This window comes from Oryx dammah, unplaced genomic scaffold (assembly GCF_014754425.2).
Source record: "Oryx dammah isolate SB20612 unplaced genomic scaffold, SCBI_Odam_1.1 HiC_scaffold_20, whole genome shotgun sequence".
NCBI classification, from domain to species: Eukaryota; Metazoa; Chordata; class Mammalia; order Artiodactyla; family Bovidae; genus Oryx; species Oryx dammah.
In genome coordinates this window covers 12,102,082-12,115,003 of record NW_024070204.1, presented here as the reverse complement: position 1 = coordinate 12,115,003, position 12,922 = coordinate 12,102,082, and positions in this window count along the sequence as shown.

The window sequence follows — 12,922 nt, the reverse complement described above, 5'->3', positions numbered from 1 at the left end:
CAGATTTTTAGTGGTTTTCAATCAATTTCCCCAGTTTTAAGTGGATTTCTATGTACTGGCAAAAGTTCATAGGTTTCTACTCAGAGTTCAATTTCTCTTGCTTTAACGATACAACCTACTATTATTTGAGATTTTTGCACAGAGAGAATTTTTCCTTTTCTGGACATTTATGATTGTTAGGAACATCATTTTCTTTTGCTTAACAGTGTAGAACCTGAAAACAAGCAGAATTGTTCTGGAAAGTCTCCTTTCATATACAATTATTTTGAAGATGTCTGGAGAGAGAATATAAACATGTATTTTCCAGGTAAACCCATGGAGAATGGTATCTGGTAGTTTTCCACAGGAAGAAAGGGCTGAGAAATTGACCTCACCCAGCATGATGCCAAGGCAGAAGATAAAGCACTTCTACTGTAGACTTTTTCAAAAAAGCAAAAACCTCCAACCACACAGCATGAGTTCTGTAATACCATTTCGGCTGATGGCACACAGAGTGGCTCTGGAAAAGAAATTGCTTACTCTTAGAATAATTGTAAGCCATCTACTAAGGTGATCTTTGGAAAGCACGTAATTGTGACTTTAACATATATATTAGTGTAAAAGTTGCATATACTCTGCATTTACAAAGGTAGACATAGAAAGAATTCTAACAAGCTAGCAGTAGTGACACTGGAGTGTGAAATTTTATTTTTCTTCTTTTTATTTTCTAAATTGTTTAATATAGGCAAGTTGAAAATAGTGCATAATTGAGATGCAAAACCAATACAATACTGTAAAGTAATTAACCTCCAATTAAAATAAATAAATTTATATTAAAAAAATAAAAGGATTGTAAAAATAAAATAAAATACCTTATAAGCATCAGTGTTCTGTGTAATTTACATAGTGTCTCCCCTTTATAGCTTGACTGATCAGATGTGTTTGGGCCTTGATCAATCACAGTTGCCAAAGCCATGATGTCCAAGGAAATGAATCATCTTGGCAGGGGACATTGACTTCCAGGCTTAGTGGAAGCTGGGGAAAGCACTGACAAGGCAATGACTGGTTTCACCGCTGGACTGACTAAAAGCAACTTAAAAGATGAATTCTGTATACCATAATAGGGCTTCCCTGATAGTTCAGTTGGTAAAGAATCTGCCTGCAATGCAGGAGACTCTGGTTTGATTCCTGGGTCAGGAAGATCTGCTGGAGAAGGGATAGTCTACCCACTGCAGTATACTTGGGATTCACTTGTGTCTCAGTGGGTAAAGAATCTACGTGCAATGTGGGAGACTGGGTTCAGTCCCTGGTATGGGAAGATCCCTTGGAGAGGGGAAAGGCTACCCACTCCCGTATTCTGGCCTAGAGAATTCCACGGACTGTATAGTCCATGGGGTTGCAAAGAGCCAGATGGTTATGTGTTGCAAAATACATTTTTTATTAGCATAAATTTAAAATTTAACACTACTCTTCTTGGGCATGCATTCTCTCAAAATAGCTTCAGAATTTATATTTCAACAATTTTCTCACAAAACTAGTTATCTTGATTGAAGATACTGAGACAGATGGATGCAGTTAGAGCAATCAAAACCAACAAGAAGGAAACAATCTTTACTTGGTAATTGTGTTGTGCAGTTTTATTTTGTGTGTGTGTTGTGTGTTTGTGTGTGTGTGTGTGCATGTGTGTTTTAGTGTTAAGTCCTGGGCAAAAATACCTTGGGCTGACAATAGTGAGAGGTAACTAATAAGAGTAGGTATGTTGCTGTTCAGTTGCTCAGTTGTGTCTGACTCTTTGAGATTCCCTGGGCTGCAGCATGCCAGCCTTCCCTATCCTTCACCATCTCCCAGAGATTGCTCAAACTTGTGTCCACTGAGTCAGTGATGCTGTCCAGCCATCCCCTTCTCCTCCTGCTTTCTTTCTTTCCCAGAATGAGGGTCTTTTCTAATGAGTCAGCTCTTCACATCAGATGGATAAAGTATCATCAGTCCTTCCAATGAATATTCAGGACTGATTTCCATTACGATTGACTGGTTTGATCTCCTTGTAGTCCAGGGGACTCTCAAGAGTCTTCTCCAGTACCATAGTTCAAAAGCATTGATTCTTCAGTGTTCAGCCTTCTTTATGGTTCAACTCTCACATCCATACATGACCACTGGAAAAACCATAAATGAGACTAGACGGACCTTTGTTGGCAAAGTAATGTCTCTGCTTTTTAATATACTGTCTAGGTTTGTCATAATTTTTCTTCCAAGGAGCAAGCACCCTTAATTTCATGGTTGCTATCACCATCTGCAGTGATTTTGGAAACCAAGAAAATAAAGTCTATCACTGTTTCCATTGTTTCCCCATCTCTTTGCCATGAAGAGATGGGACTGAATGTCACGATCTTTGTTTTTTGAATGTTGAGTTTTAAGCTAGCTTTTTCACTCTCCTTTGTCACTCTCATCAAGAAGCTCTTTAGTTCCTCTTCACTTTCTGCCATTAGACTGGTATCATCTGCATATCTGAGGTTGTTATTTCTCCTGGCAATCTTGATTCTAGCTTCTGCTTCATCCAGCTCGGCATTTGGAGTAATGTACTCTGCATAGAAGTTAAGTAAGTAAGCCCTGTTGTACGCCTTTCCCAATTTGGACCAGTCAGTTGTTCCATGTCTAGTTTTTCTGTTGCTTTTTGATCTACACTAAGGTTTCTCAAGAGACAGGTAAGGTGGTCTGGTATTCCCATCTCTTTAAGAACCCTTGGCAGTTGAAAACACCATTATAGGAAGAGAGAGGTTTTATGCTTGTGTTGTTTGTGTATATGTATGTGTGTGTAGGATGAGTGGGTTGTGGTCTGCTATATTAAAGTAAGATTTTCCCCTAATGTCTGAAAAGCAAGAGATCATAGCAACTAAACACTGTTTTTTTTTTTCCCCCACAAAATTAATTGTAATTATTTTGGGAGGATTACTATTAAACTAGGTGGGAAAAGGCATGGTTTAAAATTAAGGGCACAAGCGGCATTGTTACTGTTCTTAACTTAGCACCTATAGTATGCCAGGCACTGGGCTGCCTGCTTATATATTATCTCATTTTTTTTTCTGGCAACAATACTCCAAGGTAGCTTTTATTGTCTGTACATCACTGCTAAGGATATTGAGACAAGGCATTCATGTTCATTTAAAAAATCTATTAATTAAGTTGACACCAGCTACTGTAACAAATAACCTCTAAGATTTGGGGGATAAAGTTAATTTCTCATTGTATAATACTAATCAGTGTAGGTACTCCTGGCCGTTTGTCTACTTGAAGTGATTCAGTGACTCAGGTTTATTTCTTCTGTGGTCTAGTCACCTCCTACAGCCTGGGAGTGCTGTGCATAGGAGAGAGAAGCAGAAGACGAAATCACAGAAGGAGAGAGAAGAGGGAGAAGACAAAAATGCTTCTTAGATACTTCTGCCCGAGAGGGACACATAACACTTGGTTCATATTCTTTAGATGGAACCTTTCTATAGAATATGCAACATGAACATGTCTACCTTGTGCAAGGTAGAGGCAAGGCAGCAGTCGGAAAATGCAGTTCTTAGTGGGCTGGCACATTGTAATGGCAACTTCAGGAATACGAGAGGAAGCTCTAAAGTTGGTAGACAGTAAATTGTCTCTGTATTAGCTGTTAACTAATACTGAGTTATCCACACACTAAGTAGCCATCTGTAGTTTTTATTTTGGTGTAATTTTAACACCATTACATGAAATTCCTACTAGATAAAAGGGTCAGATATCAACATGGTGATTCCATATTATAACAGAATGTTTTAAATTAATTATCTGATACTTTAATAATTAATAATGAGGTGAAAGTATAAATGAAAGACAAATGGTGAGCCAAAAGCTATTTCACAAAAGGAAGTAGCCACAATTAGGGAATACGTTTGCCTAGGAAAACTGATTTTTACTGGATAGTTAGATACTTCTAGAGTTTCTCATGCTGTTGACACAATTTGCCTCTGTAAGGAGGAGTTTCAAGGACTACCAGAAATATACATCAAAATTTTATTATATAGACAGTAATTAGGGCATTTGGACTTACCCAGTTTGTTGTTTAAGATGGTGAAAGCAGGTGGTGAGACTGTGCCCATGTTAGCCATTCTCCCACAGGACTTTGAGTTTGAGGTATCTTACTAAATTTTGTGAAATCTGAATGTTTGGATTGAGGGTTATTTTCACTGCTTTTGTTTTACTCAAATTTTAGCCAAAATCCAGGGGTATACCATCCACGTTCTGATTTTGATACAAATATGGCTGGGAATTGGGAAGTCAGGTTGTATATTTATGTGTGCTAAGTTTTGTCTTGAAGTACAGTTACTCTGTGAACAAAACTAGTGGAGGTGATGAAATTCCAGATAAGCAATTTAAAATCCTAAAAGAAGATGTTGTTAAAGTGCTGCACTCAATATGTCAATAAGTTGGGAAACTCAGCAGTGGAGTAGGACTGTAAAAGGTCAATTTTCATTACAATCCCAGGGAATGTCAATGCCAAAGAATGTTTAAACCACCGTACAATTGCACTTATTTGAGGTAATGCTCGAAATTCTTCAAGCTAGCAAGAAAGTGTGCCTTAGGAAGCATCACTATGAACAAAGCTAGTGGAGGTAATAGAATTCCAGTTGAGCTATCTCAAATGCTAAAAGATGATGCTGTGAAAGTGCTGCACTCAATATGCCAGCAAATTTGGAAAATTCAGCAGTGGCCACAGGACTGGAAAATGTCAGTTTTCATTCCAATCCCAAAGAAAGGCAATGCCAAAGAATGTTCAAACTACTTGCACAATTGCACTCTTCTCACACACTAGCAAAGTAATGCTCAAAATTCTCCAAGCCAGGCTTCAACAGTACATGAATTGTGAATTTCAAAATGTTCAAGCTGAATTTAGCAAAGGCAGAGGAACCAAGTTGCCAACATCCACTGGATCATCAAAAAAGCAAGAGAGTTCCAGAAAAACATCTACTTATGTTTATTGACTATGCCAAAGTCTTTGTGTGGATCACAATAAACTGTGGAAGATTCTGCAGGAGATGAATTCTTCAGACCATCTTACCTGCCTCCCAAGAAATCTGTATGCAGGTCAAGAAGCAACAGTTAGAACTGGACATGGAACAATAGACTGGTTCCAAATCGGGACAGGAGTATGTCAAGACTGTATATTGTCACCCTGCTTATTTAAATTATATGCAGAGTACATCATGCAAAATGCTGGACTGGATGAAACACAAGCTGGAATCAAGATTGCCAGATGTACAGATGAAAAAACCTTATGGCATAAAGCTAAGAAGAACTAAAGAGCCTCTTGATGAAAGTGAAAGAGGAGAGTGAAAAAGTTTTCTTAAAACTCAACATTCAGAAAACTAAGATAATGGCATCTGGTCCCATCACCTCATGGCAAATAGATGAGGGAATAGTGGAAATAGTGACAGACTATATTTTTGACTTTGCCAACAAAGGTCTGTCTAGTCAAAGCTAAGGTTTTTCCAGTAGTCATATATGGATAGGAGAGTTGGACTATAAAGAAAGCTAAGTGCCAAAGAATTGATGCTTTTGATCTGTGGTGTTGGAGAGACTTTTGAGAGTCCCTTGGATTACAAGGAGAACCAACCAGTCCATCCTAAAGGAAATCAGCCCTGAATATTCATTGGAAGAACTGATGCTGAGGCTGAAACTCCAATACTTTGGCCACCTGATGAGAAGAACTGACTTATTTGAAAAGACCCTGATGCTGGGAAACACTGAAGTCAGGAGAAGGGGACAACAAAGAATGAGATGGTTGGATGGCATCACTGACTTGATGGACATGAGTTTGAGTAAATTCCAGGAGTTGGTGATGGACAGGGAGGCCTGATGTGCTGCAGTCCATGGGGTCATAGAGTAGGACATGATTGAGTGACTGAACTGAACTGAATGGTGGTAAACTGTGTATTGGATTTAAAATTTGGCAAGAATTTCCTTGATACTCATCCCACTGCAATATGGGTGTATGTCTCCTCCTCTTGAATTCAGGAGGGGCTTATGACTATTTTAACCAATAGTGAGGAACTGATGCTATGTTACTTCAGAGGTTAGGTTACCTAGCTTTTATCTTGTTTCCTGGGATGTTGTCTCTATGATCCATGTGCCGCCTCAGAGAAACCAACTACTCTGAGGCTGCCACACTATGAAAGAAGCCTAAGCCACATGGAGAGGCTACGTGTAGACAGTACAGTTGATACCGATCTTCACATCATTCCAACCCAGAACAAGATGAGTGTAGAGGCTTCCTGATGATTCAAGGTCCTATCTGGTTGAGTTACCCTCTGTCATTTCATCCCAGCTGAATCTCCAGACACAGTGGAGTAGAGATAAGTCACTGCCATCAAATGCTTTCTGGATTTCTGACCCATAGAAAGCATAAGATTAATAACAACGTTAATTTTTTAAATGACTAAATTTTAGGATGACACTTATATAGCAGTAGATAACTGGAACAGACTACAAACTGAGCTGGCAGTTAGTTGATTGTGGTAGATGAGACAAAAAAAAAAATTCATCTAGTCAATTTAGAGACATCTAATAAAGTTTTCTTTCTCACTCAAAAAAAAAAAAACAACTAATTTTTTAGACTTCCCTTATATTAGAAAAGAGCATATTAATCAGAAAAACAAATAGATTGCAAACAAATATCAGTACAGAAAAGCTGACTTTCCATGGCAACTGAGACAAAACTCTTATTTTTAAAGTTTACATTGAAAGCAAAAAAATCCTTGCAGCCAATCTGGATAATCTTGAATTGATTTATACACTGCTTCTTGGCTTTCAATCAATCTTTCTCTTTTTCTATAAATACATTCCTTCTGAATTTAATGTTTAGGTTTCTTGATATCTTGAACTTTTCCCCAGAGAATCTGAATAATTATAGCAAAATTTCTGTAAAATATTTTATATGCAGATGCATTTTTGTTGATTCCAGTGATTAAAAGATGTATATGGATCTATTTCCTATTATAATGTTTCAAAATTTTCTTAGAGGTCTTATACTAGATTATCATTTAAGAGAATATTTTAAATGCAATTCAGCTACAATACTAGATTTAAACACCTAATGAGTGTTGGGTGCACTAAGCACTGTACCTGAAATAGTAAATTAATAAAATATTTTGACATTGAACATCCAATATGAGCCATTAAAATGTAAAATTAAAAAACTATGATTTTTTTTGATAAGTGAAGGTACACATATAAGTGTATTGTCAGCCTAAATGGTTAATAGCCTAAAACTCAACATTCAAAAAGCTAAAATCATGACATCCATTCCCATCATTTCATGGCAAGTAAATGGGGGAAAAGTGGAGACAGTGGAAAATTTTATTTTCCTGGGCTTCAAAATCACTGTGGATGGTGACTGCAATCATGAAATTAAAAGATGCTTGCTCCTTGGAAAGAAAGCTATGACAAACCTAGACAGTGTTTTAAAAGGCAGAGACATCACTTTGCTGACTGAGGTCCATATAGTCAAAGCTATGTCCTCCCCCCCGCCCAGGAGTCATGTATGGATGTGAGAGTTGGACCATAAAGAAGGCTGAGTGTTGAAGAACTGATTTTGAATTGTGGTGCTGGAGAGGACTCTTGAGAGTTCCTTGTACAGCAAGGAGATCTAACCAGTCAATTCTAAAGGAAATCAATCTTGAATATTCATTGGAAAGACTGATGTTGAAGCTGAAGTTCCAACAGTTCAACCACCTGATGTGAAGAGACAACTCATTGGAAAAGACCCTGATGCTGGGAGAGATTCAGAGCAGGAGAAGAAGAGGGTGATAAAGCATGAGATGGTTGGATGGCATCAGCAACTCAAGGGACATGAGTTTGAACAAACTCCTGGAGATGGTGAAGGACAGGGAAGCCTAGCTTAGGGCAGTCCATGGGGTTGCAAAGATTCAAACTCATAATTTAAAAAGTGCTTACCCTTAATGTTCACTCTGTGAAAAATATGTATTTTAGGGAAGTAATGGATTCCTTTTATACAATATACAGGCATTCCCTACAAGAGGATACTTTTCATGACTCCAAATAATTTTATTCTCTTAAAAAATTAGGATTAAATCAATTTACAAACATTTGAATATATTGACTATTACACTCTCAAATATTCACCTTTGCATATTTATAGCTAACTTTTCTCAATGACTATAATCCTTGTGCAGAAAATGTTTTGTTGAGAAGGAAGTTTTTGGTTGACAGAAGAGTGATGTTTGCTTTAGAAATGAAATTATTATTTGAGCTCTCATGTCCATGGAGCTCTTCTGCCCTCTGATATTTTACCATTTTTTAAATTTATGGAATCATCATAGTACTCAGCTACAAATCTTGCACTGCAAAACCATTTCTAGTATGAAGATTACTTTTCGAGATTCAGAAATGAAATCTAAAACATCAAAAGGCAAAAAGAATTGTACCCTGGTGCCTGTATACCTACATTGTATTAAACTTCTGTTTTTCTCTTGGAATCCCACCCTCCAAATTCTCCCTCCCACTGTGTACACACTCTTCACAATCTATAGGAATATGAATCAGATGTATTTTTCTCCTTTGCTTGGGTTGTTATGTGGCACAATTAATGATTATCTGGATGGGCTGGACTGGGTGTCACCTGTTGAGAAATGTTGTTGTTTAGTCACTAAGCTGTGTCTGACTCTTTGTGAGCTCATGGACTATGGTTCACCAGGCTCCTCTGTCCATGGAATTCTTCAGACAAGAATACTGGAGTGTGTAGCTATTCCCATCTCCAGGGGATTTTCCCCACCCAGAGAGCGAACCCCGGTCTCCTGCGTTAGTAGGAGGATTCTTTACCACTGAGCCACCAGGGAAGTCCTCTGTTAAGAAATATTGCAGCCTAAATGAACTGAGAAGTGTGGTCCCAGCTAATAGTCCCTCAACCTGCAGTCTTTGATTTCTGACAAGAGTAAGCTTGGAAGAGTTTTCCCCAGACCCTCCAGATGAGAACTCACTCCCATCAGTTTCAGCTTCAAGCAGAGGACCCGGTCAGACCATGATGGATCTTTTTATGAAACTGAGCTAAAGAACCAGTATTGCTTTATACCTCTGACTTTATGGTCACTAGAAAATGAAAACAGGTACACATTTATGAAGGATCACTTTCTATCTTCAGCTTTCAGCTCTCAAGTCCATCTGCCAATGCTGTTTTATTTGGGGGGTCCTTTGCTTATCTTTAAAGGGATGGGGATATGGCACAGTGAGAAGCAGAATCTGAGTCGATCTCTCCACCCAGTCATGTCAGTATGTGGGAGGTTTTCTCAGCAGACTGCAGACTGCAGAAATTCATTAAATTCTTGCAAAACTGTTATAACAAACACTTGCTTGCTGGCTTTATTGCCATCTAAGCATTTAGGATAATTTGGTGGAAAGTTCCTCTGAGGTTCTTGAAACAGAATTTTGAGTAAAAGACCATCTGTGCTAAGGACTCACCTATGGTGAGAAATGCTGTGAGAACAGCAAAGAAAGAAATGGATGTAGGATGACATATTTCTGGTTCTGACTGTCCACAGCTGGACTGTTGATCCTGTTTCCTGGTCATTTTATGTTCTGGATTGATAAATATATATATACTGTATAAAAGTTAGTCCCTCAGTCACATCTGACTCTTTGTGACCCCATGTACTGTAGCCCAACAAGGCTTTTCTGTCCATGGGAGTCTCCAGGCAAGAATATTGGAGGGGGTTGCCATTTCCTTCTCCAGGGGGACCTTCCTGACCCAGGGATCAAACTCTGGTCTCCTGCACTGTAAGGCAGATTCTTTACTGTCTGAAGCCATACTGAATAAAGCTCTTAATTGAAACTGAGTATGCTCTATAAATTGGATTGTGGAAAATTAAAACTTTGGTTTCCAGTAAGGGAATAAGACAAACATTTGATAAACTGACAAAACTGTAAATCATATAAGATTAAAAACCTGCTATTGAATTGTGGTCTAGAGTCTTATATTTTTTATCAACTTGTTGCTTGATAAGAAAGATTATCCAGCATCATTAAATATGATAAAACAAATGACCTTTCAGCAGAGTCTATCTACAATGCCAGCAGTGCTTTTCAGACCTCAATGCATGTGCAAAGGAAACTTTGTGTTTCGAAATCCATTTGATTGTGCAATTGAGAAGCCTCCACCTAACTTTTGGTTGGAAATGATTAATATGCAACATAAAGGTACACTAAAAGGCAAATATCAAGAGAAAAGTATAACAGAATTCTACAAATGCCTGATTCCAAGTGATAGAGATGTTCAAGTGAAATCATAGGCTCATGGGTTTATATTGGTATTTGGTAGTACCTATATGTGTGAAAAGACATTTTCAGAGATGAAACACATAAAATCTAACCAATTTTAATCATAGGAAATACTAACTTTGAAGCTGCAAACAAAAGTATATCCTCCCCCCAAAGAATTCCATTCTTCTGATTAGTAAATCTGTATTACAAATAAAAATTGTACTGTATTGTTATTGTATTTTGTCAATAAAAATGTGTGAGAATTTCTTCTCTATCCTGACTGACTGCATATATTGTTGATTTTGCTACTTGGTCTACAAAATCTAAAATACTAACCTTCTGGTCCTTTACAGAAAAGTGTGTGAACTCTGTGTAGAAGAATGTCTTTGATCTGGGATCTACAGCTGTCTTCAGTCTAGTCTAACACCATTGCCACCTTGCTCACTCCACTCCAGCCACACTGGTCTTCCTACAGTTGATCAAAGCTCTCCTGTGCTTCAGGGCCATGACAAATGTTCTGTCCTTGCTCTGCTCACATCTGCACATCCCACTGGGCTCAGTTTAAATGTCATTTCCTCAAAGAAGCCTCCTGTGATCTCCTCCCTCCCTGCCAATCAACGTTGGTTCACCCCTTCTAATTGCTTTGCAACCCCTCACTGTCCTTTCTAGCATGTAAGAGAAATTCAAGTAGGTATTTTTTATACTAATGTTTGTTTGATTTCTGGATTCCTTACTTGGCTGTGGACTTCATGACAGCATGGAGTATATCTACATTATTCTGAGATATATCCCCATTGGTGCATGATTAGTAATTCTATTTTTGTGCACAGCTTAGATATCATCATTATTGAAAATCTATTGAATGAATGGTATGAGAGTCTCTAGCAGAAAACTCAACAATGACTCTTGTCGTAGCCAATGTCTGGAATACTTCACCAGAGCCACTTATAAGGGTAGCCACTGGCAAAGTCTAAGTGTTTGTTTTATATATGCATAATAATCACAGTGATTTATATAGAACTTTATCTGATGCCTAGTTGGGAAACAGAGTGAATAAAGTTAATTTTAAAAGAAGTATCTTCATAGTTACAGAAGTTCATGCGGCCCCTGGAAGGGGACTCTGAGCCTTTTGGACAGAGAATTTCAGAGTCCCAGGTAGTCTAGAGCAGGGAGCAAACATTTTCAATTAAGGGTCAGAGAGTAAATAGTTTAGTCTTTGTGAGGCAGATAGTCTCTGTTGCAACTACTCAGCTTTGCTGTTGTAGCATGAAAGTGGCTGTGGACAATATATCAATGAATAGTCATGGTTGTGTTCAATAAAAATTTATTTAAAAACAAGTTAATTTGTAAACACAAGGGGCTCCTGGAAGTCACTTCTCTCTTGAGTCTTGATGGTGACTGGGACATGGCATACATAAACCTAGTAGATCATGGAGTTCCCCTGGAAAATCTTATTAATTAGAATCTCTCCTTGGGGGTGGGCCCACACGTGTCCTAGTTGCCGCCCTCTGGTTGAGATAAAGACATGCAAGCTCCAAGGGCAGGAAAACATGTCTGCACTGATTTGTAATAGAAAATGAAAAATGAAGAGGTGAGCAAAAAAGGGGAACATGAAGTTTATTAACAATAAGTAATGGAACAGCCTAACACTGACTAAAGTAGAAAAATGTGATATCTAAGCAAGAGGTGATTGACAGAGGCTTGGACCAGAGAACTAGAGTGGGAGGTTGTGAAATGATCCAAGTCTGGATATAATCTGCAGGTAATGTCAAAGAAGATTTGCTGATGGGGTGTGCGTGAGTCTTAGAGATGAACTAACAGTTACTTGTCTCGGGAGTCACATTGCTTGGTCTGTATTAGATCTGAGGGCTGCATAACAAAGTACCACAAACTGGGCAGCTTAAAGCAACTGGGAGAGAAATTTATTCTCTCCCAGTTCTGGAGGCTGGAAGTCTGAAATAAGGTGTCAGCTGTGTGGGCTTTTCTTTAGGGCCACACCCTCTCTGAAGTCTCTAGGGGAAGGTCCTTCCTTGCCTCCTCCAGCTTCTGGTTGTTCAGTCACTCAGTCGTGTCTGAATCTTTGCCATCCCATGAACTGCAGCACACCAGGCTTCCCTGTCCTTCATTATCTCCTGGAGTTTGCTCAAACTCATGTCCATTGAGTCTGTGATGCCATCCAACCATCTTATCCTCTGTTGTCTCCTTCTCCTGCACTCAATCTTTCCCAGCATCAGGGTCTTTTCAAATGAGTCAGTTCTTCGCATCAGGTGGCCAAAGTATTGGAGCTTCAGCTTCAGCATCAGTCCTTCCAATGAATATTCAGGGTTGATCTCCTTTAGGATAGACTGGTGGTTTCTAGCAATACTTGGCATTCCTTAGCGTGTCAATGCTCCACTTCAATCTCTGCCTCCATCATCACATGAAGTATTTCTGTCTCTTCTCCTCTTCTTGGAAGCACACAAATAGATATGGCTCAGGGCTGTTGATGAAAATATATGGAAACAACCTGAAAGTAGAGAGTTATTTTATTTGATAGGAATGTTTAGAACTCTGAGCCCAGGAGACAGCATCTCAGTAGCTCTCAGAAAACTGCTCCAATAAGAGGGGGAGTCAGGCTGTATATAAGTTAGCAACAAAGGGAACAGACAATCTG